Source organism: Lepidothrix coronata, unplaced genomic scaffold (genome assembly GCF_001604755.1).
Source record: "Lepidothrix coronata isolate B3197 unplaced genomic scaffold, Lepidothrix_coronata-1.0 Scaffold6, whole genome shotgun sequence".
NCBI classification, from domain to species: Eukaryota; Metazoa; Chordata; class Aves; order Passeriformes; family Pipridae; genus Lepidothrix; species Lepidothrix coronata.
The window spans coordinates 10824330-10835455 of record NW_016690186.1 but is presented as its reverse complement, the minus strand read 5'-3'; the positions used below and the strand labels follow the sequence as shown (position 1 = coordinate 10835455).

At 40.2% G+C, this 11126-nt stretch overlaps 1 long non-coding RNA gene across 1 annotated transcript in view; it reads left to right on the top strand.

Annotated features, from left to right (window-relative positions):
• LOC108506255 overlaps nucleotides 1–3302 on the top strand; it is a 17772-nt gene extending 14470 nt beyond the window's left edge. Inside the window, exon 2 of the long non-coding RNA XR_001877735.1 lies at nucleotides 3038–3302. This is a non-coding gene — a long non-coding RNA (uncharacterized LOC108506255). The remainder of the gene's footprint in view (nucleotides 1–3037) is intronic.
• Nucleotides 3303–11126: the final 7824 nt, after the last annotated feature.

Below are 11126 nucleotides of genomic sequence, written 5' to 3'. Positions count from 1 at the left end.
GAACCCCTCTGTCAACACAGACCTAAGAGTTTAACCTGGTTTTAGGTGTTTTCTGGTATTTGCAGTAACAAATTGCAATAATTCCACAGAATAATTTACAAAACACTTGAAATATATCTAAAATACAAGAATAGCTGTCATTAGAATAGGGGGATTAAGAGTCAAGGGAGCTGACTTCCATATCTAATATTGAAGCACAGGGAACTAGCAGTGGTCTTGCCATATTCATAAAACCAGAACACTTCTTACTGCTGGGCAAACACTGGGGAAAAGGTTCTCTTCAGTTAACATAATGCCATTTATATTGCCACAGATATGACCAAGCTCACAAGATTACTTTGTGCTGTTTTGGCATGCATACTTTGACTTCATGTTAACTTACTGTGCTTTCTGGGCATTGCTATCTGGCAGGATGGCAGCCAACCAGGCAGCTCTGCTACAGTCCTACTGTATACAATCATACTCTGCATACAGTCATGCTGTAGCAATGAAATGGTGCTCACTGTGTTACCTACAGACATACAAGTGGTTATATAGGGTTGCATAAGAAAGTGCTTCATTGGGTAGACAGAGCAATGGTGACACCTCTACTTGCTGCTTGGGCCTTAGCAAAGGGCTGCTGAAAAACTATAAAGTGCTCCCCAGCCTCTGAGGAATAGAGGGAGGAGATGGTGTGCAGAAAGTCTTTGAGACAGGAGCAGGGAGTGATAAGACTCCCTGGTTTTGGGGTGTGTGGTTTGCAGATTCATTACCAAGATAACTGTATCAGAAGCCAGAATGTATTTGCATGGCTCAGAGAGTTTGTGGGTGCATGTTTTACTTGACCTAGGAATTGAACATGGGAGGTTTTACTTTAGATGGTCAGATAATGTGGGTGTGCATGTGATTGTGAGTTCAATACCTGTTGTCACTTGTAAGTCAGTGATATCTCTGGTGGTGTACCTTCACTAATATGAACAAGTTATGGTTTACTGGAATGGTTTTGCAGGTGGTAGTGAATGTACCATTTGCTGCAGAGACAAGACTTGAACTTCTTTTTGTTATTGTGCTACCTGGTCCTCCTCTGAGTCTAGATGGATGCTCTAGATAAAAAAAAAAAAAAAAAAAGCCTATTTTTATCTGAGTTGTGGCTTCTTTGATTAGTATATCAGGGGAGCTGACGTAGTAATGACTTACATATCTGAATTCTAGTGAGGCAGGTGCTGTCTGCCTAATATGTACCAAAAGCCCCAGTGTCAACAGTGAGGGCGAATGATGTAATGCCACTTTACATCCACAACCATCCCGAGATCATGAACTCACTTCCAATGATCAGTTTGAAATAATACTTTGTCATTACTATTCCATGAACAGATTTGCTAGTTAACTAGTTAACTAATCCCTTGGGCATGGTAGGGAGATTAGGGCAGCTCTTGCTGGTAGAGCCTTTGTTGGGCCAAAACCATAAAATCAGATGTTTTGACCATGCTGCTAGTGGTATCTAACCTCGTAGTCATTTTTAACCATCTGTAGAATGATCATCTGAAAACCCAGTGCAGGTGCAAAGATTGCAGCAGGAGAAAGGAGTGGGAGGCAGTAAGCCGATAGGAAGGGAGTTTTGGCATGGAATCCCATGTGCCACTTAAATCTTTAGTCATGTCTTTCAAGTTCTTTTAGCTGTTACTGCGAACTATAGGTTTGGGAGGCCTCAGAATTCTCTAACCTTTCATGAGTAACGTGGGTAATTCTTTTAGGAAATATTATGCTATTTTGAAGTAGTAAAATTCTGCAGAGATGGATATAAGTGAGTCCATACAGATAACTGTGGTAAATTTCATGGATTTAGGAAAGAAGTTGCCTCTCTCCTCTCCCTGCTCTGTGTTTATATAGCTCGGTAGGTCTTTAGGTAGGGTGGAAAATTAATTTTCCCTCCTTCTCCCCCCTTTCCTCCCCTTGCTACTATTACCTTCTTGCTATTATTTATTTGAAGAACATCTATATAATAAGAAAAACAGTTGTTACTGCTATTTATCCTGTAACATGAAAATAATGAATCAGAATGTAAAGCAATATTATATTTCGTAGTTTTGGGGTTAGTTGTTGAGTTTTTTAATGTATCAGGTTATTTAATCAAAGGCATGGAGGCTTCTTCTAAGCTAAGTACACATTGTTTCTCTGCTACTGAAATATCAGTGCTAAGTAATTGCTGAAATATTTTTCATTTTTGTTTTTATCTTCCCTTGGCCTTCACTGACTTTGAAGTTTGGTTCAGGTCAATTTGTACATTCATCTTTTAAAGTATCTGAAGTGATAACCTCAGCTTGTCCTGAAAGCTTACGTTTCTGTCCAACTATAATTGGACTAAAAAGCTCTTCATGGTCTGTACCAAAATTATTAGAGGTACGAGTGATTTGGTTTTAATGAAAAATAAGAGACCGCATCCAGCACTGCACAGACTTTGGAAGAATGTATCTTAGGGGAAAAACAGCTCTTGGATTTTTGCTGCAACTGTCACTGGTCAGTTTGCTTTCTAACAAAATCTGATTTATGGATATGAAAACAGGACCCTTGAAAGCTGCCTGTCCAGTGAGAATAATTCATTAATTAGCACTTCTTCACTCGAGATTGTGAGCAGTATAACCTTATGTCCTAGAATTTCCTTTTTGTCCCCGGAGAGTCTAATCTGTATAACACATCTATGTCTCCACATATGGTTATATGCACCAGGGTAAAAAAGGTGTTATAAATACAAAATTATATATTTTGCAAAGATTTATGTTTCCTGCATCAGCATCCGAATCTCTGTTTGGCAGATTTCTATCATCATTCTGTTGGAGAATTTTGCACTCTCCAAAATGTAGAGTGCATTAAGACATTAATTTTGAATTATGAGCTGTTTTCTCCAAAAAAATGTTTAGGTACCTTAGAGAACAGCCATGGTGGGACAGTTTTTGTTCAGCCTCAGAACTGCTGAACTGCAAACTCAGAAAAACTGACCCTTGAAGTGGAGAGCTCTGGATTTTTATTTTTAATTTTTATGTTTTGCTTTGTTTTACAGAAGGGAACCAGCATGGCTGACAGGCATGCTGCTTCTCAGCAGAAGCACATAACAAATGGAGGGGGAGCCTGCCTGGCCAAGAGACAGGTGGTAGGCAGACTTGGATTCTCTGTGAACAGGGGCACTTGAGGAGACAAGAAGCAGGAAAATATTTAACTGGCTTGAAACACTGACAAAACGTGGACTTCTGTGGAGGCAAGGCCAAGCTTTACAGGACTCTGGGACTCTGTAATGCTTCTTAATAATAAAACAACTAGTTGAGAAATTCCTTTGCTGAACCTAAGTACCACGTGTTTTAGGTTGGGGGGGTGTGGGGGTGTATGTGCAGTAGTGCCTGTAGGTGTTGAACTAGAATTACATTTAGGAGGAGTTCTCAGAAAATATAAGATGATAACTGAGTGTGAAAGGGGAATCATGGATATACAAAGCTGCAGTTCAAAGCTCTGTGATAGCCAGGTCAGGAAGTAGTGTGATTCAGGAAAGGCTCTACACAAGGAACTTGGGCCTGGGTATGAGCAATGTTGATCCAGAGCTAGAAACAGTAACCCAGATGGTTTAAAGATAGTTTGCTTTGGATTCAGCTGACTCTTTTGGGAAGTTAGGTGTTATCCTAGGTCTGGGGGCTCTACCTTAGATATCACCAAAGAATTGTATCAATCTTTGGTTCTGCAGCTCTTAATGGTGTAAATAATCTTGATTTTCAGAATACCAAAAGTTGTGTTGTCTTCTGCAGCAACTTTTGGGCACTTCTAGTCTTGCTGCATTCATGGAATGAAAACAATGTGATGCTGTGGATCATTGCAAGTACTCATGTTATTGCTATGTTATTGTGGGCAAGTCATGATCCTCCTTTAAGAATGGAAGATATAGATACTAGTGGGGAAGTTGAATCCAAATGTTAACATTACAGAGCCTATATTTAGGTACTGTATGTTCCTACTTAGTGCCTTACTAAGAGGGGACATATGTCCTTTGTAATGAGCTCTGAGGAATACATTGAACCTGTTCCCAATCTGATAGTATTTTATCATGAGGTTAGCTTTGATATCAGTGAAAATATTACTCACAATTTTTATCCTTTGAAGCAGAAGAATTAGGTTATTGCATGTGGGAAGACCCTGAAATTGGTTATAGCCTTCCCTTGTTCTGTGTAGCTTCACCTCTCAGCGATAGTATTGAGATACTGCTGGAGCTTAATTATAAAGCAGCCCTTTCAGTATCTACTGCTAAGATAATGAATTAGCTGCCAAAGCTCAGGTTTGTCAAGAATCACACTCTTTTTCTCTAATTAACAAAATGCCTTTGCAGTGATAGACATATAAACTCAGTGCTAAAGCATTACGATAAGGCTATAATGATCATGCCCCAATTTGCAACAAATGAGTACTTCCTTCATGAACTTTTATTTCACCATTTAAAAAAAACAAAAAGGTGGGAGGAGAGGAAAAAAAGGGAAAATTTTTACTGAAAATAACTACATTAATTTTTCTGAGAAGTGTTCTTTGTAATAGTCTAGAGTTCAGAGATCTGGGTAAAGGCAACACATTTGAGTTTCTTTCCTCGAAGAGTTATCGTGTGTCAGCTGTGTTGTGGCAACAGCCACTGCATATGTGCTGCTAGGCTATAGGAAGTGTAAAGTAAAGTGTGTTAGCATGAACCTCCAGGAGAAAGCTTTAAGCTAAATGATTCTGTCTCCTTTTGATAAGCTAAAAGCAACCACCTACCGTGTTGCTGCAGCACCCTGCAAAGTGTCATAATTCAGCCAGGATCCTGAGGTGGAACTGCACTACTAAAGGAATTAAAACCTGTAATATTTCTTCTTTGGTGCCAGTATCGTTTGCTTTCAAAACACTGGATTAAATGAAGAAAGTTTGGCTAGATCTAGTTGCCCTGTTAGAAAGAGTGATTATGCAATTTTAAAAGTATTTTGGGACCAGTGCAGTGACTTGAGTTCTTAGTGCTGGTTATCTCTGCATTCACTGAAGTGCAAAGTCTAGCTTTGTAAATGGCATTTGTTTGACTGGGCAGTCAGCCCTGGCTTAATCCCTAACTCTGACTCTGTCCAAGGAAAGCTTGGCCTGAATTTACTTTAAGGAATGAATGCATGCAATGATATGCTTGCACTCTACGTCCTGTTTCTTCATTCATACCAAGTGGGAAACTGAACAGTGTGTACACCAACTCCTGCCTGCTGTCCGACATGGAAGGAACAGGCTAGGGAATGCTGAGTCATGTCAGATCTCACCGTGGTTAGGACACAGGTTTTGTGTAGTGTTGCTGGAATGATTTACCCCTTTGCAACCAAATTAAAAATACCACTAAACTGACTGCTATCACCACCCCCTACCCCTCATGTTTATTTGTATCTGCATGTGTTTGTTTACAGAAAGCTGTTTACATTGTGCTTAGTACCATTTCCAGTGCCTTGTGATCAAGTCTCACCCACAGGTCATTTGATGTAAATCAGTGATCCAAGGGCGGGGGTCAAACATGCCTTTGTGCGGCACATCATCTTCTCCTTGATCTGTGACCTAGAGATCATATTGAAAATGCCATGACTTTAGAAGAGCTAAAATTGGGTAAAACTGATTTTGATATTTTCCAGAGGAAGAATTAATTGTTTCAGGAGTTTATCTCCAGCATTGCAGGAGAAAGGAAAGTAAAAATAAGGTGATCATTAGAAACTTTTATGTTTTCAGGCCATCTTTGCTGGTTTCCTCTGCTCAAATTCAAACTTTGTAAGATTTCAGGGAGTTTCAGTTTTGAAGATTTCACCCACATCACTTAGTTAACTCTTTGTCAAGGATTCAGTTTCACGTTTGTCTAGGTTACTGTTAAGAAACGTGTTCTTTGTCTTCAGTCCACTATATTTTTTTTTCAGTTTCAGTTCTGACCATTGGGTCCCTCCACCAGTGAGTAGGTTAGCTAGTCTTGCCCTTGCATTTCAAAACTGTTTTGGAAGGATTGCTCTTTTTTCAAGTCACTGTGTTGAGCTGGCTGTGCTAACAGGAGGGAACTGGAACAGCTGTGATTTCCAGTATCATGAGGACTGTTCAAATCCTCTGTAAGATTTTAAGTTATAATTTTTCTCTCTCTGTCATCATTCTCTTCTGGAGTTCTTTCCCCACCACAGTGTGGAAACTTCTTTTAAAAGCTGTGATCTTTAAATATGACAAGTCATTCAGAGGTAATGCCAGTCACTAGCTAGAACAAGCATATGCTGCTTAGTCATGAAGTGACACACATCCCAAGAGAACGAATGTTCCAGCTACTGGATTCCTGCATACTCTGTAAGAGAACTCTTCCAGTCTCTTGTAACTAAATATTTATCAAGTCAGAGAGAGAGAATTGCTTCCTCTCTCACTCAGCTATGTTGTCACTGAGTGCAGTTCATTTCTGTGTTTTAATGGTTGTGTAGTTAGTTATACAAAACTATATAAAGTTATTTAAACAGTTTACCTAATAGAGACTTACTCAACAGCCTGTGTTACACAGAGTTACGGACCCCTGGGTTAAATTCCATTTTCAGGGCCTGAAACATGATCTTCCATGGTAGCTGTAAATACTCTAACCACTAAGCTAATATGAGAAGCTAAGTGCCAAACATACAGGAAAAAAGAAATCTTTGTTTGGATTTTGTGAGCACTGTGTATAGCTTAGGGATGTTCAGAGATGACCTGCAGGCTCCAGTTGTCCTGCTGAACATGCTATAGGGAAGAGCCTGGCTGAAGGTTTCTGCTTTGGGACTTCAGGAGTTTTCTTCACTCAGTGCCATACCTATGGAGTGATGCTAGGATAGGTTTGCAGACATCAAATCATGAAAGTGTACCAATATGCAGAGTTAGAAAGCAGCTTTTGCAGAAATATATAGTGCTTATAGTGGTGTTAGTCATCTACTATCACTTGATGTTGTGACTTTTCTTCGTGTTTATATGTTATTAGTGATACAGGAATGGATTAGTTATGTGTGTCCCAGTATTGTCATTTTTGAATGAGAATCAAAAAATGTAAAATGGCCCTTGAAGTATTCATGAAAGTATCTGAGTTTCTTAGGGAATAAATAGATCTAAATAACTATTTGTAGACTTTTAGGTTCTTGTTCCTGAGAAAGATACACTTATTCTTGTTCCTAGATGCTTTTTGACTAATTTGAAAATGTGACTAGATAAAAGAGTACATTTCAACTATAGATGTAATCACAGTAGGCTTGTGGGACACTACCCTACCCTTTCTTCTCCAAAAGGAGGGATTTAACAGTTGAGGTTTTTTGCTTTCAGGAGCATTTTCATAGACTCTGAAAGTCAGGAAAATACATAGGTTTTGCAGCATGGACAGAAGTTCAGTAAAGCAATTGCTTTATTCTAGTCTTGGCAGGCAGTGTGAAGCTCAGCAACCTTTTGGAGAAAACCACCAGGCAGTATTTGTTTGCTACATAGAGCAATATAACCTGATAGATCCAAGAGCTGCACCGAATTCTCTAGAGAAAAAACAACTGCTACAATTCAGTCTGCTACTAAATAAGTAACCCCTAAAGATTCAAAACACAAACCTTTGATGCGTCTGAAAACTATGTTCCTGTAACTAAGGAACTGCCCAACTGTGCTATAGTTTCATTGTCTGGATATGTTTAAAACATAGTGTGACGTGAAGGAAGGGGAAGAAGTTTTCAGGATTATACTTTTATCTGTACTACTAAGCTTAACTATTAATTTAACATCTAGTTCAATTTGCTCAGTTACTTGGGGTAAATGCAAAGTGGATTTAGTGGCATTGTTTCAGATGTGCTGAATTAAACTAGGATGTGAAATCAGGATGTGGCCTAAACCGTAGTAAGTATAACGTATTTTTCCACAATTCTCTTTTCAATGCTTATTTCAGTTTGTGCTGACAAATATTGCATGCTTTCTCTGCTTGTCTTTTTTCCACCAGATGTTTTGAAAAAAGGTATGGTTGATGTTTAGGCCTGATTTAATGATTTGAGTTTGGTAGGTTTTTTTCTTGTCTCAGCAACAGCAGAGTAGAGTTAGGATAGAGTTAGGATACATGACCATGTGTGAAAATAAATCAGTTCAGTTACTCTTTTGGAAAGGTGCTGCATGCTGCTCCTTGATGTGTTTACACATTAATTTATCACAGTTTCTACCACAAAGGCTTGCAAGCAGACTGCACATCTGCACCTTCCTTCTCACAGCACTCTTGAGCAGTGGGATTGTGGAACCAAACTGCTGTAGTACATCAGTCGTCTCACTGGCAAGGCAAAGCCAACACAGCTTTCAGCTGCAGCTTCAAAGGGCCCTACAGCACCCTCAATTTGCAGTATGTGCAGACAGGGGTCATGTCTGTAGTTGCAGTCTTTGGGAGGGGTCTTAGTGTCACCGCCTCTGATCAGGGACAGCTTTCCCGGTGGTAGGCAGCAAGGTTGGGTGTTGCTGGGGAAGATGTTTGGGGAAGGAGGGATGATATTTTCTTGAATGAACAGCAAGCCTCTTGTGTGCAAGGCAAAACCTTACAAGCAGTGTTCCACCCCTGCTCTGCAGAACTCTCCTCTGGGGAGAGGCCTGTGGCTCAGCTAGATCCAGGACAGCCTCCTGGGAACACCTCACATGCAGCCTGGCTAAAGGAGGGTCTGTACTGCATGGTGGAGGGAGCTGGTCTGGGAGAAACGTACCTAGTCACGTCTTCCCCTACGTTTGGCCCACTGGGATCTCCTCCACCAGAAGTAAAGGTCTTGTAAATGGTTTCTCCCCTGTGAGAAGGGCAAAGCACAGTGGTATCTCAACAGGAAGAATTTTCTTCTCCTACCAGAGCTGGGAGAGAATAACAGGGGCCTGAACTGTTGATTCCATGTGAGCATGACAGGTGTTATAGGCATATGGCTCTGCTCTACACTGGGTGTTTGGCCCGGTGAATGTGAAAGGTCTTACCCTCCCTGGTGGGATGCTTTGAATGCAGTGATGATGTAGGAAGTTCTACTGGAGCAGCCAAGCCAACAAATTCAGCAGCACCCCATTTGAGATGTGTGTCCCCTCTTCCCAACATACCCAGCTCCACCAATGAAAGCAACCTCATCAGTAGTTTGTGACATAAGTTCAGTCCCGTGGCATTGCAACAGATTCAAGGCCTCAGTTCCCTTGAGTTCTCTGTTCTCAGTTTACCAGACTCAGGTAAACTGCTGCTGCCCCAGTATTCAAGGTGGTAGCCTTCAGGGTGCAAGGTGAAGCTTGTGACCACTGTGCCTTATCTGACTGTGGAAGGGAGGGTAGTTTAGGCAATGTGAGGACTATGCTAGCAGGTCCATGAGGCAACACCAAAAGGAAGCTCAGGCTCCACACAGAAGAGAACTTCTGTTTTAGTGTGTCCTGGTATACTGGGTGCAGGGCATTCTCAGATGAAAAAGTTGAAGATGTCCCTGCTCGCTAGAGGGGCTTGGACTAGATGACCTGGGAAGGTTTATATTCAATATTAGAAAAAAATTATTTTCACGGAAAGGATTGTAAAGCATTGGAACAGGCTGCCCAGGGAAGTGATAGAGTCACCATCCCCGAAAAAAATATGTGGATGAGGCACTTGAGGACATGGTTTAATGGCGAACATGGTGGTGGTACTAGGTTGATGGTTGGAGTTGATGACCATAAAGGTATTTTCCAATCTTAACATTTCTGATTCTACCTTCAAAGGTCCTTTCACACCCAAGCCATTCCATGGTTCTCTGCTTCGAGTGGCAATCACAATATACAGATTCCTGTTTAATCAGGTGTGTTTCCTGAGTAACAAATTTGATGTGACTGTTTTAATTTTCAATTCTGTGTGAAAAAACTTTGGTTTTATTAAAAAACCCTAATCTCCCTAGAAAGATAATTATCTGCCCACCACCAACAGGATTTTGATGGAAAACCTTTAAATAAAGGTTGTGGAAGAAATGTTTGCCTAGGTTCAGAATGCTAGTTTAGTAGAATGGCAGTGTAATATTTTAAAGAAGTTTTGCCCAGGAGTGCTGGATGCATTAAAGATTACCTTGGTTCTCTATGTTTTTAAACTAGGTGTCTGTGGAAAGAGAAGCAAATCCTATGTTCAGTACCTTGGCCTTTGCTGTCCAGTGCATTCAGCAACATTAATATTTACCTTGTACATTATTGTCTCTGGTTTGGAGATGCAAATATGTACTCATAAGGTCATGTCAGTTTTATCAGGAGATTCAGTTTGCCAAATCTTGCAACTGGATTATTGCCACGGTTGTGACTTGTAATGAAAGAGGAGCTTTTACCTATGTCATGAAATAGGACTCCAGTGAGATTTGTCAGATATATAATAGATGAGACCTTGAACTGAAGGGACTTAGTGAGTCATAGTGATTTGGTAAATAGCATGTTTTTCATGGTGCCTGTGTAAGAGAATGACTAAGAAACCCAACCCTCAGGATGAGGATGCAAATAAAAAGGGAAAACTCTTTGCTCATATCCTGACCAGATGGGAACAGTCCAGGCCCCCCATTTTGCCAGTCCTTTTTCTAAAGTTCAGAGATAATCACCAGAATACATGGTATTGACATGTATTGACATGGTAATGACAGTTCTGTCCAGGCTGTCATCCACAACATCCATAGATTGAAGAACAGCAGGAACACTGACAGCAGCAAAATACTTTCAAGTCCGAGATAGAAACAACTTTTAAACAAAAGGAAGAGAAATATTTCTCCTTTGGACTCAGACCACAAATGGAACATCTCAAATATGTGAAGCTGGAGTTTAAAATGGAGATCTGCAAGTAATTTCAGCTATATGGCTTTCGCAGCACACATTTTAACAGAGAGTGCTTGTTGCAGCAGTAGTGCTGTGCAATAATTACATGAATAAATAACTTTTCTTTCTCTCTTTACATTTATCAGTCACCATTAAAGAGCTCATGTAGCATTAAATGCAAGTCTGCTGTTAAAGTTATGGTTGTAATGAGAAAAAGAAAAGGTACTAGGTTAACATCTAAATAAACAGGAGGACATGGTCCATGAGTGATTGATCAAGATTAGTTTTACCCATCATATTTTTAATGTGCAGGTCAAAAGTTTTCTCAGTAAAGAGAGGGCAGCTTTGGG